General features: G+C 44.9%; 1 protein-coding gene across 4 annotated transcripts in view; it reads left to right on the forward strand.

Moving 5' to 3' along the window:
* Positions 1-372: 372 nt before the first annotated feature.
* Positions 373-23,483, forward strand: part of LIFR (LIF receptor subunit alpha) — a 95,010-nt gene continuing 71,899 nt past the window's right edge. Inside the window, exon 1 of one of the 4 annotated variants that reach the window (XM_081929618.1) lies at positions 373-474. The gene's annotated coding sequence lies outside the window, so the exon portion shown is untranslated. Of the gene's footprint in view, positions 475-7,805; positions 8,235-8,405; positions 8,426-23,483 lie in introns of those variants that run through there. The other 3 variants (XM_081929620.1, XM_081929617.1, XM_081929619.1) reach the window with 3 other exon arrangements.

Below are 23,483 nucleotides of genomic sequence, written 5' to 3' on the forward strand. Positions count from 1 at the left end.
AAGTAATTTTATTTAAAAAAATATAATAAAATAAAACTTCAAGAGAAGTTCTTCTCTGCTCCCCCAACTCCGCCTGGTTTCTAATTAAGGAGCCTGTTGCCGTTTCCTTGAACATGCACATTTATTTCCAAAGGAAATTGTTTTACTAAGTAAGGAAGGAAATTATGGGGGGGGCAGGGAACTGGAATGCTCCTTTTAATCGCACTGGGCAATCGTATCATAATCTTTGGCAGAATAAGGTGACATCTGATGTACAATTTGTCCCCGGTCCTTTAAAAAATGTTCACTTCAGTGCTAGAATCCCCTGGAGGTAAGAGCAATCTTGCAGAGGTTCCTTCTGGGCCCAGCTTGACAACCCTTGTTGTTTCCAATACTTCTGAACCCCCTTGGGCAAAAGCTGTTTCCTTGTGAATGAAACACAACACATGCAGTCCGTCCAGCGCAGGATTTGCTGAGCTGTAAACCTCCAGAATCGTAAGTCTGGCTTCAAATTGTCCTTCAACCACCGATAACATTGTGAAGAATTCATTTTAATGTCTCATTGCCAGGATTTTGTCACCATACATTTTTCTTCTGTGTGGGATGCCCTAATTGTATTAGAATATAACTTTGAAAATTTTTGTTACTTGCAGAGCTGTTCAGATGTAGACTCCGGAATATATGTTTTCAATATCACTCGTGCATCTTCTTTCGTTACTGCCAATCATTGGGAAACGTTTAAGGTTGAAAACGGATGCTTGAGTTTTAACATTTAAATGGATGATAAAATATTAAAGTGAAAAAGAATTTGAGGAAACTCTAGCCGCTGCTTTTGCCTTTCCAGGGATTAGACTGCAGTCCTAATAAAGGAGACAGTTCTAAAGTAGTTGGGACGATGTTCCAGGGGCTACAGGATTTTACAAATCTCCTGAGAGGGCCTCTGGCACAGTGCCTGCCAGTGGCTCCCCTCCTAAATTTACTATTTCCCTGCCCCTTTCCAACACAGATTCATAGAATCATAGAACTGTAGAGTTGGAAGGAACCTCAAGGGTCATCTAGTCCAACCCCCGGAATTTCAAGTAGAGCACCCAGGAGAAATGAAGTCACATAAGGCCATTGCTCTCATTAATTTGATTGCAGCTCTTCTTTTTGCAAAAAGCAAAAGTACAGGCAAGAACTGAGAAAAAACAAGGCCATAGATTTTGTTCCAAAAAACACCCTGCAGCTCCATTTTTTTTTTTTTTGGAAGATTAAGATTTTGAGAAAGGGTTCTTGACCAGCTCAAGATGTTCCAGGTTTAACTGTTTTTATGACTCCCCAGCCCAATGACACCCCACCAGAACTTTCTCCTGTGAAAGCAAAGCCCTATGGAAATGAAAATATCCGTGTGGTTTTGCATCTCCTAGTCATTTATCTGGGTCTTGGGCAGAAAGACTTTTGAGCAAACCAGGCCCTTTGTGTCTTGAAAATGCTAACAGGAAACACAGAAGTGAGCTTGTGACAGGGGTGTTGCTGAAGAATAGGCTTCCCATATCCTTCATTATCGCGCGGAAAGGAGGTACCAAGTAAAAATTGCGGAAATGGGAAACAATTACTTACTGGGGGGGAGGTGGGGAGTCCCACACTCTGTGAAGGCATCCGTTTCTCCCCCCTTCCCCTCTTTAAATAAATCTTGAAATCCACATGCCTTTAAAAGCCAGGACAAAATGTCTCTGAGGAATTCTCACAATGCCAAGTACCCTGTGTTTCTCGCTTTCCTTTGAAATGACTGTACAACAGAGAAGGTTCCTCTGACTTACCACAGCAGAGTTCGGACCATCCAGATGTCGTTGGGGACTCCCATCAGCCCCAGCTAGCATATGGTTACCAGATGTCCCCGTTTCCCGGGGACAGTCCCCAGATTTACAAATCTGTCCCCGGACAAAATCCGTCCCCGGAATGTCCCCGGATTTAATTTAATGTCCCCGGATTTATATTCTAAGAGTTGTAGATTTATTAGTAGGGAACAAATGTTGCATGATTGGTTCAATGGCACAAGACACATCATATGGGGACTTCCGGCGAGGCAAAATGGCAGGGGCCACAGCAGTGAGCAGCTCCTGAAGCCAGCCAGAGCCAACTGCGCTACCAGGCTGGCTCTGGGCTGCTGAGACTGCCACTGCTGCCGCCACTGCCCAGGGGGAACTGGGGACACCCAGCACATCAACTGGGGGGAACCGCTGACCCCCAGCCCATGACTCAAATTGAGCCAGGAGTGAGAGTGTCTGGCCACCCGTCCAGTGGCACTCCAGGGCCAGGAAAACCCTGGAGCTGATGCAGGGAGAAGGAGAAGGAAGAGAAAGAAAGAGGAAGTCAAAAAAAGAGGGGAGCCCCGACCTCGCCGCACCACTGCCGCCGCCACTGAGGAAGAGAGGTTGGAGAGCACTGGGAGGGCAAGGACACATGGTTGAGCCCAGGTCCGACCCGAGCCTACTCCATGGAAGCTAGCACTCCAAGAAAGCAGGCTGGGGCCACGCGACAGAGGAGACCACAGAAGAGAAGATATTACTTCTTAATATATTTTTAAAAATAACTTTTTTTCTCTTTTCAAAAAAAAAAAGGGTCCCCGGATTCTTTGAAAAAAATCTGGTAACCTTAAGCTAGCATGGCCAGTGGTTTGCGATGATGGGAGTTGTAGTCTAGGCATATGTGGAGGACCACATGTTCCCCACCCTTGTAGCAGAGCAACCAATCTTCAGCCAGCAAGAAGTATTGATTTGGGTGGCCTTAAAAGTGGATTAGACAAAATCATGGAGGCTCTTGAAGGCTACTAGCTACGTTCTGCCTCCACTCTCTAAGGAAGTATGCCTCCGACTGCCAGTTTCTGGGAATCGCACGTGGGGGAGAGTGCTGTTGAGCTCAAGTCCTGCTTTCACGATTCTCACGAGAGTCTGGTTATAGCCACTGTGAGGACAGGCTCCAGCAGGACAGGCACTGTCCATACGTTTTTTTCTGGCCCAGGAGGACCCACCTTTAACACTGGTCTTTAACCCATTTTAATGCTTTGATCTCACTGCTTTCTTTGGATGTCACGGTGGCTCAATTTGGGAATGAGCCTAGGCAAGCTCTCCTCCTTTACCCTGGGCTTTTCTTTCCATTTTTTGATTAACCACAGTTCAGGTTTAAAAATAAAATAGTCACATTATAGGACTGCCTTTAGATGTCTTCTAAATGTCAGGTAGTTTATCTCTTTGACATCTGATGAGCGTTCCACAGGGCGGGTGCCACCACTGAGAAGGCCCTCTGCCTGGTTCCCTGTAGCTTTGCTTCTTGCAATGAGGGAACCACCAGAAGACCCTCAGAGCTGGATCTCAGCGTCTGGGCAGAACAATGGGGGTGGAGACACTCCTTCAAGTATACTGGACCAAGGCTATTTAGGGCTTTAAAGGTCAGCACCAACATTTTGAATTGTGCTCAGAAACGTACTGGGAGCCAATGTTGGTCTTTCAAGACCGGTGTTATGTGGTCTTGGCGGCCGCCTCCAGTCACCAGTCTAGCTGCTGCATTCTGGATTAGTTGTAGTTTCTTGGTCACCTTCAAAGGTAGCTCCATGTATCGCTTTGTTCTGCAGCAGCAGCAGCCCAGCATTTCTGTCTTTCTTCGAGAGCCAGTGTGGTGTAATGGTTAGAGTGTTGGACTCTGATGCAAGGAGACCAGGGTTCAAATCCCCACTCAGCCATGAGTCCACATGAGTGGATGACTTTAGATCAGTGATTCTCTCCCAGCATAACCTACTTCAGGGTTGTTGAGAGGATAAAATCAGGGGAGGAGAGCCATGCAATGCCATATTGAGCTTATTGGAGGAAAAGGTGGCATATCAATGTAATAAACAGTAAATTTGTTATTTTGGCTCTTTTCTTCTAATGTTGACAGTACATCATCTTGGCAGGAAGTGCAGCAGTTGTGATGGGAAAGGTTGGACGATAAGAGAGGATGCAAAGGGGAAAATAAAGGGAGAGCTTATTTGTTGCAGATCAGGAGGAGCAGGACGTAAGGGATAAGAAGAAACCCTTTTATTTGCCCGTTCTTGTTTCAGCACCAGAAGCCCATTAATACCATTATCGCAGCAATGTGTGTTGCAAACCAGACTTCTGATACACTGAGAAGGGACACTTCTATCAGAGGGCAAATCTATTTACCCTTGGCTAATTCAGTCACAGTCTGAGGGTTTTATTGTACTTATTACAATTCTATCACACCTATCTTCCAAGGAGCTCAAGGCAACATATATGGTTCTCCCCACACCCTTCCCCATTTTTATCTTTAAAAACAACCCTGTGAGGCAGATTAGGCTGAGTGATAGTAGCTGGCTCATGGTCACCCAGTGATCAGCTGCGTAGGGGTTCGATTTTAAAGTTTCAGGTCCTGTTTAATTTTCTTCCACCTATGAAAGTTCAAAAATAAGAAGAAAGGGCTGCAACCGAGTAAATACATTTTAATCAATTCATCATAAGAGGTTTAATGGATTGAATCTATAAAATTTCACCTGGTTAAAATCTTATTTCTCAAAAATATTTCTATTGTTCTTAGCTAATGCAAACATGTGCCATTGCAGGCTATAAGATGGGTCCCACCACATGCAGTTTTGATTAGGTCATGTATTAAAATTATATTTCTTATTTTTAAAAAATCCACTGCCTGATTAACCAGGGCAGTCCCCCCCATGACCAACAGTGCTCTCCTGTGCATATTTACTGGGAAGTAAACCCTACTGTGTTCAACAGAGCTTACTCTTACTTTAATTGATTAAGCTAACTGACTGACTGACTGAACATTTCAGCTCTAAGAAAAACACAGAGCACATTTAAATAGCACATTTCTTTTTTTAAAAAATAAAAATTATTAGGGATTCCAACATAACGTAAATAGCACATTTCAAATATTCCTATTTGAAATATAGGAAACTGCTTAGGGGCCCCTCCGGATGAGCTACGGTATTTATTGAGAATATTGAGAATACATCCTGATTTGCTTGCACAAGGTTTATGTGGAGCTTAGATTACACCCAATCTTTATTGAGCATTTCTTCTGATTTCTTTATGGGGCTCTTGAATGACAATGAGCAGCCACCCTGGTCTGCGGAGGGGGCAGTATTTGCTCCTCTACGCATTAGTCATTCATTCATCCCACTTTTCAATGCTCTCTCCGTTGCTTTCCCAAACCACAGAAAGTATTAAAAAAAAGTGGTCATGTTGTGCTTGGACGATGCAGAGCTGTAATATATTTTAATTGCCCCAAACCTACAGTTTTGATATGTGATTGAATCATTCCCACAAAATAGCAGCAGCCTGGAGGCAGCCTTAGACATTGATCCATCCAACATCGGCAACGATTTTCTAGGGTTTCTTGGAGAGGGAAGACTTTCCCAGCCCTGTCGGGAGATGCCAGAAATTGAACCCGGTACCTTCTGCATGTGGGTGGCGCTGTGGGTTAAACCACAGAGCCTAGGACTTGCAGATCAGAAGGTTGGTGGTTTGAATCCCCGCGACGGGGTGAGCTCCCGTTGCTTGGTCCCTGCTCCTGCCAACCTAGCAGTTCGAAAGCACGTCAAAGTGCAAGTAGATAAATAGGTACCGCTCCAGCGGGAAGGTAAACGGCATTTCTGTGCGCTGCTCTGGTTCGCCAGAAGTGGCTTAGTCATGCTGGCCACATGACCCGGAAAAACTGTATGCGGAAACAGACAAACGCCGGCTCCCTTGGCCAGTAAAGCGAGATGAGCACCGCAACCCCAGAGTCGGTCATGACGGGACCTAAGGGTCAGGGTTACCTTTACCTTACCTTCTGCATACAGGGCATGTGCCCTGCCACTGAGCTGTATCCCTTACTCTCCTGCAAGAAAGCCCCACGGGAAACTGTCTTTCATCAAGTCAGACCATGGGTCCATCTCGCTCAGTGTTACATGACACTGGCTGGCAGTGACTGTCCAGGTGTTTTTCATTAGACTGCTTTGGGAACCGAACCTGCCAATCTGTGACATGCAAAGCTTGTGCTCAGCCAATGAGCTACAACCCTTCCCATGCTTGATGTACCTTATCCCAGCAATATTTACAACAACCCAGCAGGGCAGTCCGCTCTTATGATCATCCCCCATATTTGCAGTGCGAAGCCTGGGAGAAGAATCACTTGCTCAGGAATTTGCCTATGGAGTTCCTAGTTAATCCCTTTGAACTAAAGACCTCTCATATTCTGCTGTTCAGCTACTTTGCAACACCAACTCTCCACTGGTGTTCACACCCACATACCCAGGATTAAGTCCCATTGAACTTGGTGGAGCTTACTTCTGAGTAACCAGGCCAAGAGATTTCAGCATGGAGCAAGAAGTTTCTCCAAGTTCCAACTGTGGATCTGTGTTGTGATTATCTAAAGGTAAAGGGACCCCTGACCATTAGGTCCAGTCATGGCCAACTCTGGGGTTGCGGCGCTCATCTTGCTTTATTGGCCGAGGGAGCCGGCGTACAGCTTCCGGGTCATGTGGCCAGCATGACTAAGCCGCTTCTGGTGAACCAGAGCAGCGCATGGAAATGCCGTTTACCTTCCCGCCGGAGCGGTACCTATTTATCTACTTGCACTTTGACGTGCTTTCGAACTGCTAGGTTGGCAGGAGCAGGGACCAAACAATGGGAGCTCACCCCATCATGGGGATTCGAACTGCCAACCTTCTGATCGGCAAGTCCTAGGCTCTGTGGTTTAACCCACAGCGCAATCTGTGTCCCTGTTGTGATTATCTACTTTCCCCCTAAATAAAGAAAATGTACAAATGCAAAAGAAGGCATGCCAGTCCAGAAGGGAGAAAATCCACAGTCAAGCAGTACCTTTATTCAGACCACCAAAATGCCACAAAATAGTTAGATAACATGGGACAAAAGTGTGAGGGGATAAATCTAGGGGAGCAATCTCCATGCTTGCTTGTAACACCCATTTAATTCAGCAGAGCTTACACCTGCAGTCCTATGCACAGTTACTGTAACTGGGAGTAAGACCCATTGAACGTAACTGCTCTGGAAAGTTGCAGTGAAACTTTTTAAGTACAGTGGTACCTTGGGTTACATACGCTTCAGGTTACATACGCTTCAGGGGACAGACTCCACTAACCCAGAAATACTCCTTCAGGTAAAGAACAGTTTCAGGTTAAGAACGGACCTCCGGAACGAATTAAGTACTTAACCCGAGGTACCACTGTACACGTAAAAGCATTTCAGCACATTGAGTCCTCCTTTGTCCCTTATTTTAGTCTGTAGACTCCTTGAGGGCAGAGACCTATCTAATTTGCCTATTTAACTGCAGGGCACCACCTGAACGTGGAAGGTACTGTATGATGTTTCCAGTTCACTGTAAGGGATTATGTGCTTTTCACACAAACGTGCACTAGAATCACAAGTTGTTTTTTTTGTTTTACTCGGAAAAGAAATGCAAGGAGTCTTACTCCCAATACAACTCATGATAAGAACGCAACTATTCTTGCCGCCCGTGCCTAGGTATCCAGACACGTGGGCGCTCCGGCGGAAAAAGATGATCCGATATGAAATACGGGATTAGTTAGCCCTGTGGCGTTATCCCACAGTGGCGCAGCTTAAGTGGTAATTTTAGACTTTGCACTGCTTGGTCTGACAGCGGGGGTGGGGAAGAATTTAGTTGTACTTCAAAATGTGCCCAGTTTGGGGGTCCTGCTGCCGCTTCTGCTGAGCGGACCCCTCGACTGGTCCTGCCCTCCAAGTCCTGCCCCTGAAGGCCCCACCACTGGGATCAAGGGGCGGCCAGGGGCAGCGCGACACTTGGCAGCTCGCAGGCAGCCGCACAGAAGGCGCTTGTTGCTTGTCCCTCTCCAGCTCCTCCTCCCGCCGCTGGAGCCACAAGCCGAACCTTTTCCATAGGCTGCTGCTGCTGCTCTTCTGAACTGCGCTCGCCGCCTGCCAGGCCTCGGAGCCTCTCGCTCGGACCCATCCGCCCGTCGCCACCTCTCCAAAAAGGCTCCCCAGCTGCAGGGCGCACGAGGCCCGGCGCCAAAGCGCACAGACCGTCTCCTCGGTCCCCGCGCGCCCATCCCGCTCGGAGGGCGGCGGGCTGCTCCCGCTGCCTCCCCGCCAGTCTCCGGCTTCCTGTTGGGGCTGCGCAGGAGCCGAGCCCAGCGGAGGTGGGGCCGGCCCGGCCCAGCACGCCTGGCACCGCGGGTTATGGAGAAGCGCGCCGGCGGGGCGGAGGAGAGGCGGCGTGAGAAGGTGAGGGGCGCAACCGGGGGAGTTCTTTGGGGTGGGCGGGTGTGTTTCAAAGCGGGTGTCGGGCATGAAAGCCGTGGGAATGGCAGGGCGATCCCGGTCTCGCCGGCGCTGGTATAGCTTTCGGTTCTGAAGCAGCTTACTCGGGAGTAAGTGCTCAGGACTCCTATGGGATTTGCGTCCAGGGAAGCTTGGTGAGACCTGGGTTCGTGGGGAAGGACTTTGGTCCGAAATTATTGGGCAGCGACTTCCATTGATTCGAATTCCACTTCTGGGACGGGAGGAATGCTTAGAGACGCAGCTTGACACTCCCCTCTCCCCACATCTCTCTCTTTAATTGCACCCCCAACATCTCTCCCTATTTGGGACGCTATTCCCAAAGTTGCTTGCTCACAGCTGAATCCTTTTTGCCTCTTTTTGCCCCTTTTTTCTTAACAGCGACTTCTCCCCCCCCCCTTTCCCCGCCCCCAGCTGTGATTATTTTCCCTGAAGGGAAACCGATTCCCATTTTCCTCCCACCCCGGCTGTTGGATCAAAGCCTTTGGAGGGGAAGCCGGAGAGACGACCCGGTCTAAGCTGGGCTCTCCTAAAGGTCGAGACGCTGCTCAGAGACGTAGTCTAGAATTGGCAGCCGCAGCTGGATAATCGATTTCTCCGTTTGAATTCCGGGATCCGCCAATCGGCGGTTCCCTAAGCACCCTCGATCCCACTGAGAGTTGCTTTTAAATTTGTATTTATTCAAAAAGCGCTTAGGACCGTGGGAGAGTAAATCAGCACTTCAGTTTGCGAGTATAGTATGTTGGTTTCGGTTCTGATTAGTTGTTTTCAGTGTAATGGCAGGGAACCCAGAGAAAGATATTTATGTTTTCTCTTGTCTATACCTGTAGACCAGCCTTTCACAACCTTGGGTCCCCAGATATTGTTGGACTACAACTCCCATCAATCCCTAACCTGCTAGTTTGGATATGATAGGAGTTGTAGTCCGACGACAACTGGGGACCCAGCAACCCACCACCGTTGCTGCTAGCTAGGGTTGATGAAAGTTGTAGTCCAAAAAAATATGGGGACCCAAAGTTGGAAAAGGCTGCTGAAGACCCTTGCCTGGTTTCCCTCCCATCTTTGCCCCCTATCTTTCACAAGTTAAGCCTTTGGATTTTGTTTGAGTTATCACGGTTGCGGATTGCAGATGGCCTGTGATACATTGGAGAGAGTGAGAGGGCAAAGAGTGACTCAGAGCTATTCCTTTTCCTCTCTGGAGAGATCATCTGGAGGTGGTATTGGCAGAACATCCAGTGAAAGTAATCCAAGGTCATTGCCAGGAGTATCTGGCTCCAACAGAGTTGCTTGAAAGCAATTTTTGGCCATTTCAGCGAACCAGTTTGTTTTAATTGCCCAGGAAGGGTTTCAGGTAAGGGAAAAAGGCAGTTAAGCCCTGTGCCCCCAAAAGTCACCCCAATTCCACCCCTGCAAAAGAGGTGTTGGGGTTTTCTAGAAATTGGGGGGGGGGATTCAATTCACTTTGCATTTAAAGGCAAACCAACCTAATTCTCACTTTTCAAAACAATAGGTGAACTGAAACCAAAAGGCCTTCTTCGAAAATCAACACTTTTCTGAGTTCTGCAGTGCAGCTCCCCAGCCAAGTAATGGGTGTAGAATTGCAGATATTAAATGAAATTGCAAACATGCATTTGCTTTGCTCTGCGGAAATGGGTATATTCGAGCAAAGTTGCACCCATCCATTAATAGCAAAGGACAGTAGCACTAAAATGCTGGTGGATTTCCATGAGGACCTAAACAAAAAAAAATGAAAACAGTTAACAGAACTGCAGAGAACTGAACTTAAAAGTGGGGGAACGAGAAATTGGCAGATTTGCCAAACTGCCTTCTCAGGGCAGTTTTGAACTTTGCATACTGTGTGTACAGTCTTGAGCAGACCTTATATTGTGAGAGGGCTGCAGGTGGTGCATGTTTTCTTTCTAGAAAAGGCTTCTCCGGTGCTCCATAACCTCCCTAGCTTCGCAGTTCATGTGCCTTTCAGGAAGCATGGTCCCCTGGGAAGACTGCAGAATTCTTACCTGATAAAGCCCCCTGGGATTCTTCCCCTGGGCTTTAACTGAAGCCTGGAAACCTTGAGGAAGTTGGTACAGAGTGCCTGAGAGCAGCGGATGAGCTGATTTTCTGTTTAAAGCAAGTTGTTTTATATACCTTTTCCATAGTGGTTTCTTTTTGAATAAAGTCTTAAAAGCAGCAACAGCTGGCTGCCAAGTACATGAAATGTAGCTCCCCCACGTTCCCACACCTACAGGAAAGCCCAGCCTGGGACTTCGTGAACTTTTCAGGAAGCGCAGGGCCCCTGAGAAGCCAGCAGAATTTAGACCACTGGAGAGATGGCTTGTTGAATGAAAGAAATGAGCTTGCAAGCTCCCTCAAAAGATATTACTTTGCATCAAACCCCTGCACCCCGCCACTGAGTACTTTGTGAAAAGTTTCTCTCGTTTTTGCTAATTTTTAATACAGTTAATGGATGGAGAATTATTTTTTTTAATGGCACTACGCAGGAATAAAGTTTGTAGGGAAATTCTGGGATCCTGCCCCTCAAATGGGCTTACTCTTAAAGTAAGCATGTGTAGGATCGGACTGTAAAAAAAAAAAGCATACTGAAAATAATGTTCATGAAGGGAGAACTGAACGTTTAGTCTCGCCAACATAAGTTTTATATTTGCACTTTATTTCATTTGTACTTTACCTTTCAGTTCATTCCCAGGACAATTTGGTTCAGTTGCCATTTTAAAACAAGAACATTAAGCAACATTAAATACACAATATCAGGAGTGGCAGTTGAAAGGCTTTAAAAACAAAGCAGGGAACTGCATTATGGCAATGCACAGAGGTTAGAAGGGTTTGCTAGGTACCGAAATTGCATTAAGGTAGGCAGCCAGGGAAGCCTCTTGCAGATGCCATCACGAAGTGGACCCTGTAGTCATATCTTAGATGGAGAGGTGCCTGAAGAAAGACCTTAGTATATGGGCAGCCATGCGTGGAGAAAAAGAGACCCTTAGGTGCCCTCGTTGCAAGCCATGAAGTACTTTAAAGGTCAAAACAGCACTTTCAGTTGAGTGTGGATATCTAACTGGGAGCCAGTACAGCTGGGAAAGCCCAGGTGTCATACGACTGTAACATGTAGCTGACCCTATCGGCTGCATTTTGCATTGATTGAAGCTTCCAGGCCATCTGCGAAGGGCAGTCCCATGTGTAATGAATTGCAGCAGTCTAATCTGGATAATGAGGCCAACCAGTTGGGGATGCCCTTGGTTGGTGTATCAGAGGAAGCTGGAATGCCATCATAACCTGGTAGGAAATGGTCAAGTCTATGGCAGTAACCTGCACCTCCAATGACAAAGGTGGATCAATGAGCAGAGCACCCCCAGACTGGGAAAGCCTTTCTTCAGGGGGTGTGCAACCCTCTCCAGTGCTGGGATAACCATTACAGAGGTGAAGGCCTGGAAGAAAAACCAGAACAAATTGTTTCCAAAATTTTGGAGACCTTCACGTTTCTATTGACTGTCACTAACCTGGTGAGATGAACCACCCAGCAACAGGATCTCCCACCTTGTCTGGATTGAGCTTATGTTGATCAGCCCTCATCCGTTGTACTAGCACATACCTGAAGGTACATGATGCAACAGGTTTGCTGAATCAGAGCATGTTTGGGTCTCTTTGCTGCTTGCGTTGTATGGGTGAAAGGCAGGATATGTATGCATGTAATAAGCAAATATGAAACCAAACTGAGGTTTGCATGTGGGAAGAGGCCATTGAAAGTGGAAATGATTTAACTGGTCATGTGGTCATTTCATGATCTGTGTGGGCTTACTGTGGGGAGTTTCTCCCTCTCTGAATACAGAAGACACCTTAAGTTGAAATATTTGTAGATATGTTTTGATTGCAGATGAAATTCATAACGATTACTCACGCCGCCTTTTCTTTTTTTCCTGTTTACATCTTGCTTAGATAAATACAACAACGTTTATTTGGCTCAAAATACTAGTGTAGAGGTGTGAGCAATTGCCATGGAACTGCAGAGGTGTTTTGAATTTCTGGAAGATCCCCCCCCCTTTCTGCTCACCTGTGACAAAATTGAACAGAAAACCCATAAGAACTTGTATTGAATGTTTAGAATTCAGAGTAGGGTATTGAAGAAGTGAAGGACTTTGAAACCGTATGCACTTTTGGCCAACAAATGTGTATTAGATTTGAATTTAGGAGGAAGGAAATGTAGACAATGAGATCCGTCTTATGAAAATAGCCTTGGTTGTTAATATCTGTTTAAAGTAAATTGTAGCAGCAACTCAACTAAAGCATCCATTCATGCCAGTTATGCAGCTGGAAGAAGGACTTCCAGAAGCTGAGTGGAGTTTCCAGGCTGATTCATGCAGGATGAGATGATTCCTGAGAAAACTCAGCAAATTGAAGGCGGAGATAGGGAACCTCTGGCCTCCAACTCTCATCATTCCCAACGTGTTTGACCAATGGTAAGGGACGATGGGGAGTTGTAGTTCACCTGTAACATCTGCAGAGCCACAGCCTTAGAGCTTTGGAGGTGAAAGCTGGCACTTAGAATTGTGCCCGAAATGAAATTGATCTTGTTCTCTTTGAACCCTGTGTAGATTCTTTGGTTCTGGGATGGTCTGTGTCTGGATTGTAGAAAAAAGAGAGAAAGAAAGGAACGTTATAAAATGGTGTAACTGTATAGTGACTGGAGATGTTTCTATGCAAACAAGTGAAACATGATTCTGGCTGTGTATCGGTTTGGATGCTGGCTTTGTCCCTGCATTAAGCCGTGGCTCTCTAAATATAGTGCTGAAATTTGCCTAGGAGCTTAGTACTTTTTCCAGGGAAGCTTGCTGTGCTGTTGAAATGGATAGAATGTTAGGTATGGATTGGATTCAGTTTTTTTTCTGTGCCTTGAGCCTCTTTGGGTGACCTTGGGTCCTGGTATGTATACTGTTCTCAGTTACTGCAGGAAAAGAAAACCTCTTGATTAAATAGAAATCTGTATTTTCATCCTTGGCAATGTAAGCAACCAAATAGGGTCAGAAGCCTGATATTGTTACCTTGCAACAGCAGAAATTAACTTCGGAAATTAAATGCCTCTTGTACGGGAGAAAAGAGGAAAAGGAATAAAACTTTCTTTGTGTCCCTATTCCGTATTGAACATTCCCTCCCATATGAAATTGTGCAGAAAATTCCTGCATTGCAGGGAGTTGGACAGGATAACCCCCACCCCTTGTTGTCCCTTCCATATCTACAATTCTCTGATCCTCTGACTTTCTCAGGGAGATGCAACATTCTAGTTGTCTAGTTGCAAGGGTCTTAATTGTGATCATCTTCCTCAACTTGCCATGTTGCCTCATTCCCTTTCTGGTTCAGTTGCCTCTGTGTCTGGAGAGAAACACTGTTTGGGTTGGGATGACGTGGATGTAGCAATGAGACTGTTTATAAAAATGTACGATGATGGAATCAAAGTTTAGTCATTTTTCTCAGCTTCTTAAACATGTAACTGAAAACTCCAGTGCACTGGTAAAAGCAATGGATGCAACAGAAATGCTGGTGTTTAGGGAGCATATTTTTTCCAAGATTGAATGTTTTCTCCTTCGAATTTCTGAAGTTCTTCGTCACCTTTGTCTGTCATGATGCATTCCTCCAGACATTTTTAATACCATATGTCTGCACATTAGGCAGACCTCTGTGAACCAAAGTCAGTGATACTTCGCAGTGGAGACTGCTGCAGTAGAAATGTTAATGACATGCAGCACATATAATGGTTGCAGCACAAGCTAATTCTGTTTTCTAACCATGTGTATACTTGAATCCGAGGAACAGAGGCAGATTATTTAGGCAGATTATTGGTCCACCTAGCTCAGTACATGTCTATATTGATTGGGGTCTTGGGCCAGTCTTCCTAGCCCTTGCTGATTAGAATCTTCTGCATGCAAAATGTATGTTCAGTCACTTCACTACTATGGCCATTTTCTAATCTTCTGGTATAAATCTTAAAGAAGTATATTCAGTGAACTGGGTGGCAGCCAGCACCACTATTTTATGTGATTTTATGGGAATTAATGAGGGAGTGCAAATATCACTTTGTTTTCTTGTTGATTTCAGTGAAAGATTCGGCCCTCCTTCTGCTGCAGCTAACTCTGGTATGTTCAGTCCAAACAGGTTCACCCCTGAACATCAGACTTCCTAAATCTCAGATGGGTTGGACCAGAGGTCGCAATTTTATAGGGCACAAATGCAGCCTAACAGCTATCTAAACCAGGGGTTGTCAACATGGTGGCTTTAATTATGTAAATAAATCAAATTTTATTTGCTTAAAAGCATTTATATAAACCACTCAACAGTGTACTGTATTTAAAAACACACACACAATGTAGTTAAAAATGCAGCCTAAAACTAATAAGACAGCAATGTTAAAAGCATATAGAATTAGAATTTGGGGGGTTCTATACACAAAACAGGGTCTTGAATGATCTTATGGGTCAGAAAACGCCTGCGCAAAATGTGTGAAGCAACTGGTGGTTGCCGTTCTGTGTATGGCAAAGTGAAGGGCATTTAATGACATAGGGCTTGAAGTGGCATTTTGTGGTGCCTAAAGTGCCCCACCCCATGCTGAAATTAGGCTTGAAAAAAGCCATCTACTGTATCCAATAGCATTAGGGTGTGGGTTGTGTGCAGTGTCTACAGCAGTTTCTCTTGTTTGCAGAAGGGCCACTGGGCCCTCGAAGTTTGGTCACCCCGACCTAAACTAAAATAGAGGTCTTGGTTCTGTCAGTTTCACGTATCTCTTCTTTTTCCTCTCCACCCTCTACATGACCTTTCTCTGAACTGTACATAGCATTCTAGCCTATTTCTAAAACGCAAAACAATGCCTGCCGTGCAAAGCGGTTAAGAATGAATTTGTTTCGTTTTCATTCGTTCAAATTGCCACTTGTATTGTACTGTAAAAATGAATGGTGGAATAATTTGTTTAGATTTTTAAAAAAAAAACTTACGAGAATTGTGCAAATTACTATTTGTCCAACTGGATTGTATGTTGCTGTTTTCTTTTGCATCAGATGAGCTATTAGACTCAATTTGTTGGTCTTTATTGTTTTTGTTTAGAAATGTATAAAGCTCTCTTTTCTGTTTATACTGATTCTCAAAGGGCAAAATGATCGGAAACTAATGCAAAATGTAACCCTCCAAGAAAATTAAGATTTTAAAGGAAACAATGTGATCTAAAAGCAAACATTTGCAGGGAAATTCCAAAAACCAGAGAAACACTCCAGCGTTTAGGAAAGGCCAAATGTCTTCTTGAATAGGAAAGGCTTAACTGCTTGTCTAAACAAATCAAACTCTTGAAGCAGGCAGATATCTGATGGAAGGAATTGAAGCTGGGCTGATAATGAGAGACAGAGCTGGACCAGAAATATCAGCCTATTTAGAAATTAGCAGGAGGACAGGTGAAAAGAGCACCCCAAAGACTGAGGGGTGCAGGAGAATGTTAGGAGAATTTCAGGAGTTTTTAGAGAAAATAGGAGGGGGGCAATGCTTTTAAAGTTTGTAAGGCTTTTTAAAGTTTACAAAGTGTGTGTGCATGAGTGCTCTCTCTCTCTCTCTCTCTCTCTCTCTCTCTCTCTCTCTCTCTCTCTCTCTCTCTCGCACACACACACTTGCCTGCCCCCCATTTTTGCACATAGCCTTGAAAAATTAAAACTAAGGTAAGACAGTCTTCAAAATTTTCTGAAATTTCTCTCCCCTTTCTCATTTTGATTGGGGGAAAAAATGTTACTGCAAAAACAAAGAGGGGCAATTTTTTGGGGGGGGGTGTCGCCCTAGCATGAATTCCATAAACACATAGAAAAAAATACGATAGTTTCACGACAACTTTCGGTGATGAGAATTGGCCTCGGCTTTTATGTAGCAGCTCTTGCAAGTGTTCAAAGCACTTAACTTTGTATCATTTGTAATCCTAGCAATAGCCCTGGAAGACAGGTCAGTAGTAATTTTATCTCCATACTGCAGAGAAGTGGGTTGAGAGAAAGGGATTTGTCTAAGTCCAGATAGTGTGTTCATGAAAATTTGAGTCTGTTTCAGCTCCATATTTAGGAGGACTTTGATAAGACAGCGCTACTCCCCCTTTCCCAAGCTGGTGGCCAATAATGAGTGAGTAGTTACCTAACCTTTGCCCACCCCACTTCAGATGAACTACAAGTCCCATCTGCCTCAGCCAGCACAGCCATCAACATCTTGCGGGCCATAAGTTCCTCATCCTGTGCTATTTGAAAGTGTTCTTTTTCTTTTCTTATCTGACAGTTCTGGAGGTAGTAGGAATCTGGCAAGGTTGAGGACCTATTCTTGGAAGTTGCTAATCTGTGCACAGTGTAAGGCCATAAAGATAAAGTGGCTCAGAGTGAACCCAGCCATCAAATGTGTGCTTTGAACATCTGCTTATCCTGCAATTGCTTTTTGTAATGAATGAGGTCCAGTAACAAAAAGGCAGCACCCACCCACAATTTCTGTCCTTTTCAGAGAACCTTTGAGTTCCTATTGATGCCCCATGCTGAGTGCATGTTATGCTCAAAGCCCCCCCACACACACACATCAAGAGGAAGTTGGCGCTATTTGCACCTCTTGTCCCACCTGATTGGGCTGTTGGCGAATGCTAGTGGTCAGAGATTCCAAGTAGAGCTGGCTTCCCCTGATTGGTGGATCTCCTTCACGCATGGTCATTTCCTGACCCTCTGAGATAAAAGGATTAAGCTTTCAATGTTCTCAATATCTTCCATCAATGCTTCATAGAACTTGCCTAGGGTGACGCATGCTGCTTTGTTGGCTAAAGAGGTTTTGTAAGTTACTAGGTCTTCCTTAGACATGCTTTCTTTCTCTTAAAGCAGCTCTCTGTTTTCTTCTCTCTTATACTGATCTAAATAAGATTTTTTTGTTTTAATTCTTTTTTTAAAAAAAAGAACGCTGGAAGTGGGATCTGGTGGGGTCTTGCATTGCCTAACCAGTCGGTCTATGCTCTGAACCAGGCTTCCTCAAACTCAGCCCTCCATATGTTTTGAGACTACAATTCCCACTGGTCCTGCTAGCTAGGGATCATGGGAGTTGTAGGCCAAAAACATCTGGAGCTGAGTTTGAGGAAGCCTGCTCTAGACCACGAGTGGGGAACCTGAATGCTGCTGGACTCCAGCTGCCATCGTTTCTGACCCAGAGGGTTTGAGAGTCCCAACAACATCAGAGTGGGGGCACAGGTTCTCCGTTCCTTCTCTCCAAACTTTCAAGGCAAAAAACTGAGAATGACTTATTGTACTCTGCCTGCTGGTAAGAGTCCAGAAAAGCCTTTCTTCCTCAGTTTGCAATGATACCGCAGGCCTGACAAAGGCGACTAGTTAATGATTCCAAAATGTGTGAGATGGTAAATAACACAGGACTAGGGTATGTGTGTTGCCCTTCCATTTTCCCGGCTGTGGAGAGGATGTTGTAGGACTGCAACAACTCTGTCCTCTTAATTTCAAGAGAATTCCAGTGCAATCATAGTCATGTCTACTCAGAAATAAGTCCCAGCAAGGTGAGTTAAGTCTCTCCATTCACCCCAAAAAGCCAGGAGGAGCCGGGTTTATTTGCTTCATGGCTATCCATACATTGGACACTTTATACCACAGAGTTTCAGCTTTCTTACGTTTTCACAGCCAGGAGTGCTGTTTTTGACAGTGTACATGTGGGCCTCATTAACCTTGGTGATCCTTCTTAAATATGGAGTTGAAAGATCACTGGTGTTGGTTACTGGGGGGGGGGCAGAAACTAGGGAAATGCTCATTACTGGTTTGGAGAGAACCATTTGTATTGGAGGAGGTGCCCAATCCTATAGGCAGTGGTCGTTAAAGTGAGCTGCATTCTATGCTGCAAACTCAGAAGAATTATTTTTAAAGTTGGTATAAAGCCAAAAATGGATTTGTGCATACCATATATATTTATATATAATACAGTACATACATTTTAAGAATGGCCATGGTAATTATGGTGAAAAGAAGCTTAGCCACCCTTCTGAGGTCTGCAGACAACTCTAAACTATGGAAAATACGGAGTAGCATGTAATGAGCACTGTAGTATTTTGAGAGCCTGGGAATATTTTCCCTTGGCCTCCAGTGCTTTGTTATTTTTGCAGCCTAGAATTTTTGGGTACATGGAGTACAGAGTTGCTGTAGCAATGTGGCTCTGCCGATTATGAAAGCAGCGCTCTTCCCATGAAGGACGGCGTTTTTCTTCTTCTGTAGCAAAGCTTTCAATCCGGCCGATGCTCAAAAGGCAACCGAGCCAACGATGTTAATCTTACTGAACCGTGCGGTGTATTTTGTAAAGCGTCTGTCTTAATAGACATAGCGCTCTCGTTTTTCCATCCCTGCATATCTGGCTTGGAATAAGGCACACAAACGGTCAGTTGAAGGTGCTGATCCATGTAACTGGACTTTGTGTACCTTGGTGACATGTACTGAATTTGCACCTAATGCTGGTGAATATATTCAGATCTGTGCAGCTTCCTTGGGTCCTTTTTATACGTTTTATCTGGAACTAAGCTGCTGTGAGTTCAACGGGACTTTCTTCTAGGTACGTACACATAGAACTTGTAAGTTTTCTTGTTTGCGTATTCAGCCTTGATGTCCTGAAAGTTTTGTATGACATCTAAAGTGTTAGTATTACATGGTATCGATCGCCTACAGATTCAGACTTGTGAGATACATTTTGGACTGTATCCACTGTTGCATCTTGGTTTCTTTCTTTCTTTCTATGGTAAAGATTTTAATCAAGCCTTAGACTGATGTATCCTCCCAGAATGTCAACTTTGAATAATAAGTAACAAGGTAATGGATTTGTTAGAGCCCACAAAAAAGGTCAGAAAGGTAAGCAAACTTTGAAAAGCTTACTCACTTTTAATTTATCATTAACAACATGATACAATTTGACTGATACTTTTGAAACATTTTCTGATGGGCCAGCAGGCTAACGGTAGTTCTTAACTTTTTTCCCCCTTCTGACTCGTGCAGAGATTGCAAAGGAACGCTTTGGGTACTGAATGACTCTGTCTTGCAAAAGTTATTTAGAAGCAGTGAGATGGGTAGGGAGCTCTGTATACTATTGATGCATTTCTTGATACCGTGCCTTATTATTTCCAAAAATTAGGCCTATTTCAGATTTGCCATCACCGCGAGCAGTCTGCTTAAATAAAAAATAAACTATTAGGGTGGTTGGTGGCTGCATCATTTGGCTTCTGAATCCTGGCTTATTTCGAAGCTGTTAACCATGGTTTTCCGTTATGTGAATGAAGAACTATGGCCAGTTATGGCTTCCTGGTTTTTCTTTTGCCACTCATGTGAAGGCCTGCATTTGTGCACACAGTTTGTGCATATCCCAGTTTGCTAAGATGGGATTTTGGATTATGTGAATGCAGACATTTCTTGCCACCAGCTCTAAGATTGTGATTACACCAACAGCCTCTGCAATGCACTATATATGTATTCTGAGAAAAACAGTTGGCGTACACACCCCCTTAGGATAGATTTCAGAGGGAAAACCTTTCAAATAAATGGCGGCATGTTCTAAAATAGTCAAATATTTTCATAATTGGAATAATTATTAGGGAACCTAATGAGGTTTCATCAGAAGGACTGTTCCTTTTTACCACTGTTGCCCTTTTATCTCCATATTTGTATCATTCACTACATCTTGAAATATGGCCACTGGCATCAGGTTTATAGTCAACTGGACAGTAATGTTCTTAATCCTATTTTGAGGTTGATTATAACAGTTCAGACTTTCATCAGTTTTAAACATTTTCCTGAGTAGTTAGATTTGAACAGTTACCCTTGTTTTATTTTTAAATCGCCAACGATACAAAGCTGGTATATCACTTTTTCTTTGGTTGTCCCATATGTGAAACAATATTTTACACTGATTTCACACTGATTTCCTGACTATTTCAACAGAGAAGAAGTAAATGAAGTCTTTTAGTGTATTACTGGCTAGAATAAAAGTAATAGCATAGTACTGCCTTCTGAAATGTGGAGGTAATAATGAATGGTTATACCTAACTTAGTCAGTGAGCAGACTCACTGAAATCAGTGGAAAAATCCTGATTTATTTGGAAGCAACTCAAAGTCTTAGGTTTGTCCAGACTACATTTGTTAGCCTGCATTCTTTTCCAGCTGGCTGTTACATTCCTGCTTTATTTCACCTTTTTCCTTTTTGCAAAATCGCCACATGAAATTCAGCTTCAAAGAAGAAAATAATTACAGGCCTTCATGCTATGGAAACGAACTCTTTAATCCTGTTAGACTTGGTGTGATCCAAGGTTGAATTCACCTTGCACGGCAGCTAGTCAGCAAAGAGAAGGTTGTGCCAAAACACTTCAGGGGGTTAAAGTTTTTGAGTATCAGTTTAGTTAACGTGTACCTGAGATGTCAAAATATTGCCACCTAGTGCTATTAATGGCAAAGCCTGGCAAACAGGAATCCTAGCTGATCAAGTGGTTTGTAGTTAAATCCCGTTTAGGGTCCATGTTTTTGCCAAGTCACAGCCCACAGATCTTTTCATCAATGAGGAAACTTATATAGCAACACTTGCTGGCCAGTGCTGCTTCTGTGGACTCATTGCCCTCTAATTTGGTACAAATATACCACACTACCTGCAGGGTCAAGCTCTGGAAAATGCAAGCTGTTGTGTAACTTTTTCCTGGTTTTCTTCAGTAAGTTACAGGTGGATCGCTTAAGATTGTTCAACACACATACAAACTATTTTTCTTAAAAAGAAAAAAAAAGGTAGACTTGCCTTCCCATCTGATGCATGGAGGAGTGGGATAGATGGGTGGATATTGATTGATTGATTGATTGATTGATTGATTGATTGATTGCATTTGTATCCTGGCTTTTTTGTCCAAGGGCTCAAGGTAGCACACATGGTTCTCCCTCCACCCCCCTTTCCATTTAATCCACAAAACATCTCATTGTGAGGTAGGTTGGAGAGCCAGTGTGGTGTAGTGGTTAAGAGCAGTAGACTCGTAATCTGGGGAACAGGGTTCGCTTCCCCGCTCCTCCACATGCAGCTGCTGGGTGACCTTGGGCTAGTCACACTTCTTTAAATCTCTCAGCCCCACTCACCTCACAGAGTGTTTGATGTGGGGGAGGAAGGGAAAGGAGAATATTAGCCGCTTTGAGACTCCTTTGGGTAGTGATAAAGCGGGATATCAAATCCAAACTCCTCCTTTTCTTCTATCATTGGATTTGCTAGAATACCTGTTTTGGGGGAAGGGCCATAGTGCAGTAGTAGAAGCTCTGCCTTGCATGCAGAAAGTCCCAGGTTCAAAACCCCGGTGTCTCCAGGTACGGCTGGGAGAAATTCCTGTCTGAAACTCTGGAGGGCTGCTGCCTGTCAGTGCAATAGACAATACTGAGCTAGATCAACCCATGGATCTGAGGCTGTCTTAAGGCAGCCTCCTCTGTCATTCAAATTGTGGTGTTGGGGAATGAGCCCGTTGGTTCTTCTCTTTGAAGTTATTGGCACCTGTCTGTCTCAAGAGACAATGGAGTGCACCCACTTCCATTGGTGAAGTCAAACCACTGTATTAGCATCACCAAAGTGACCTCCTCAGGGCACAAGCCTGGGCATGGATGTGGTCCAAAGGAAAGCACAGCCGTATGTTTGGCACCAGCTTGGCTGCAGGAGATGTTGGAAGGAGGCGTATGAGGCGCCATCCAACCATCTTAGGGACTCCACTCCGGACTTGTGTGGGTTTACTCCTTAGCTCCCCCCCCCCGAAAATGTCCTGCAAGTGTGATAGGAATTTTATGGTCTTAGATATATGGTAATGTTCATAAGTGTACCAACCAAGCACGTACATGGATCAGCACAGGAAGGCCAACCTGGAACCATTTTGATTCCTCAACTGACCAAATGTTTTCTCTGCAAGGTCAAAGTGGGAAACCTCCCCATTGTCTCTTTCCTCACAAATCCTGCCTTAAGGACATATTTAAGATATGAATAGGGTGTGAGCCTGTGACCTGGCCCAGGAACTAAGTATTTATCACTACAAAAGAATGGCTAGGCTCACCAGGCAATCCGATCAAGTAACCTGACAGACAGGAGATAGACAACAACAGGAGAAAAACAATATTCAAATTTCTGTTTTAGACCGCCTTTTCTGTGATGTAGGTGTGATGTATCTGGGGAGTGATCTTAGGTTACACCCCTTCTGTGATGTATGCATGATGTTTCTGGGGGTGGTCCTGATCTACAGGGTGGCAATTTCAAAAGTCTTTATAAGGCCTTGCGCGCCATTTTTCTGGGTTCCTCCGCTCTTCTGCGGGTGAGGCGAGCACCCTGTAGCAACAGATCAATAAAGATCAGGCTTACTAGCTGCTTTGCTTCTCAATATTCTCTGGTTGGCCTCTTATCTTCTCCTACCAATAGGGAACCTATGTAAGGACTCTATATGGGCTCTTGGATATCCCATAAGGGAAAAGGGCAATTTTTGTTTACAACACAAGGCAGCAGAGGTTTAGGATCAGAGTTTTCCTTCTTCTAGATAGGCTACCTTCCCAGGTAGATGAGCCCCATTTGCCCCTCACTTCCCTCCACAACACATGCAGTCACCGCCTTCTAGACCATTGGACTCCCTGTGTGCTGGCCCCAGGGGTAACCTGAGAAACGTGGTCCAGGTCTGGTCCAGAATCTGAAGGTTCCGCTAGGAGTCAGTCTGATGGGGCCAAGGCAGGATGTGAGGCAGGAAACCAGGGAAGGACAGGTACAGGATCTCAGGCAGGATCCGGCATACAGCAATGTTGCTCCCGCAACCTTGGGCGGGGTCCAACAGCCTTTTTGTCAGGGTAGCGGCCGGTCCTCATCCCCCGGCGACCCACCTCCCTGTTTCGCCCGAAGGTGAGCACTCCTCCTGCGAGTACTCAGGTCTCTCCTTCTCTCAGATCTTAGTCTCTGCAGCTCAGGAGACGTCGGTGGTTTACTAGACCCAGGGGCCGCCTCAGCCTCCCCTGACCCAACTGGTAGTGGAGCAGCTGTAAGTGATGGCCCAGCTGAAGGCAACGAGGTAATCCCCGCATCTGGAGCCAGGGCAGGCTCAGGCCCCTGACTTGGCCCTGCTGGTGTTTGCTGCAGGGGCACCTGTGCAGACTGGGACTGTTCAGGGTCAGGCCCCAGACT

Source organism: Podarcis melisellensis (genome assembly GCF_964234715.1).
Source record: "Podarcis melisellensis genome assembly, chromosome: 11".
Taxonomy (NCBI): Eukaryota; Metazoa; Chordata; class Lepidosauria; order Squamata; family Lacertidae; genus Podarcis; species Podarcis melisellensis.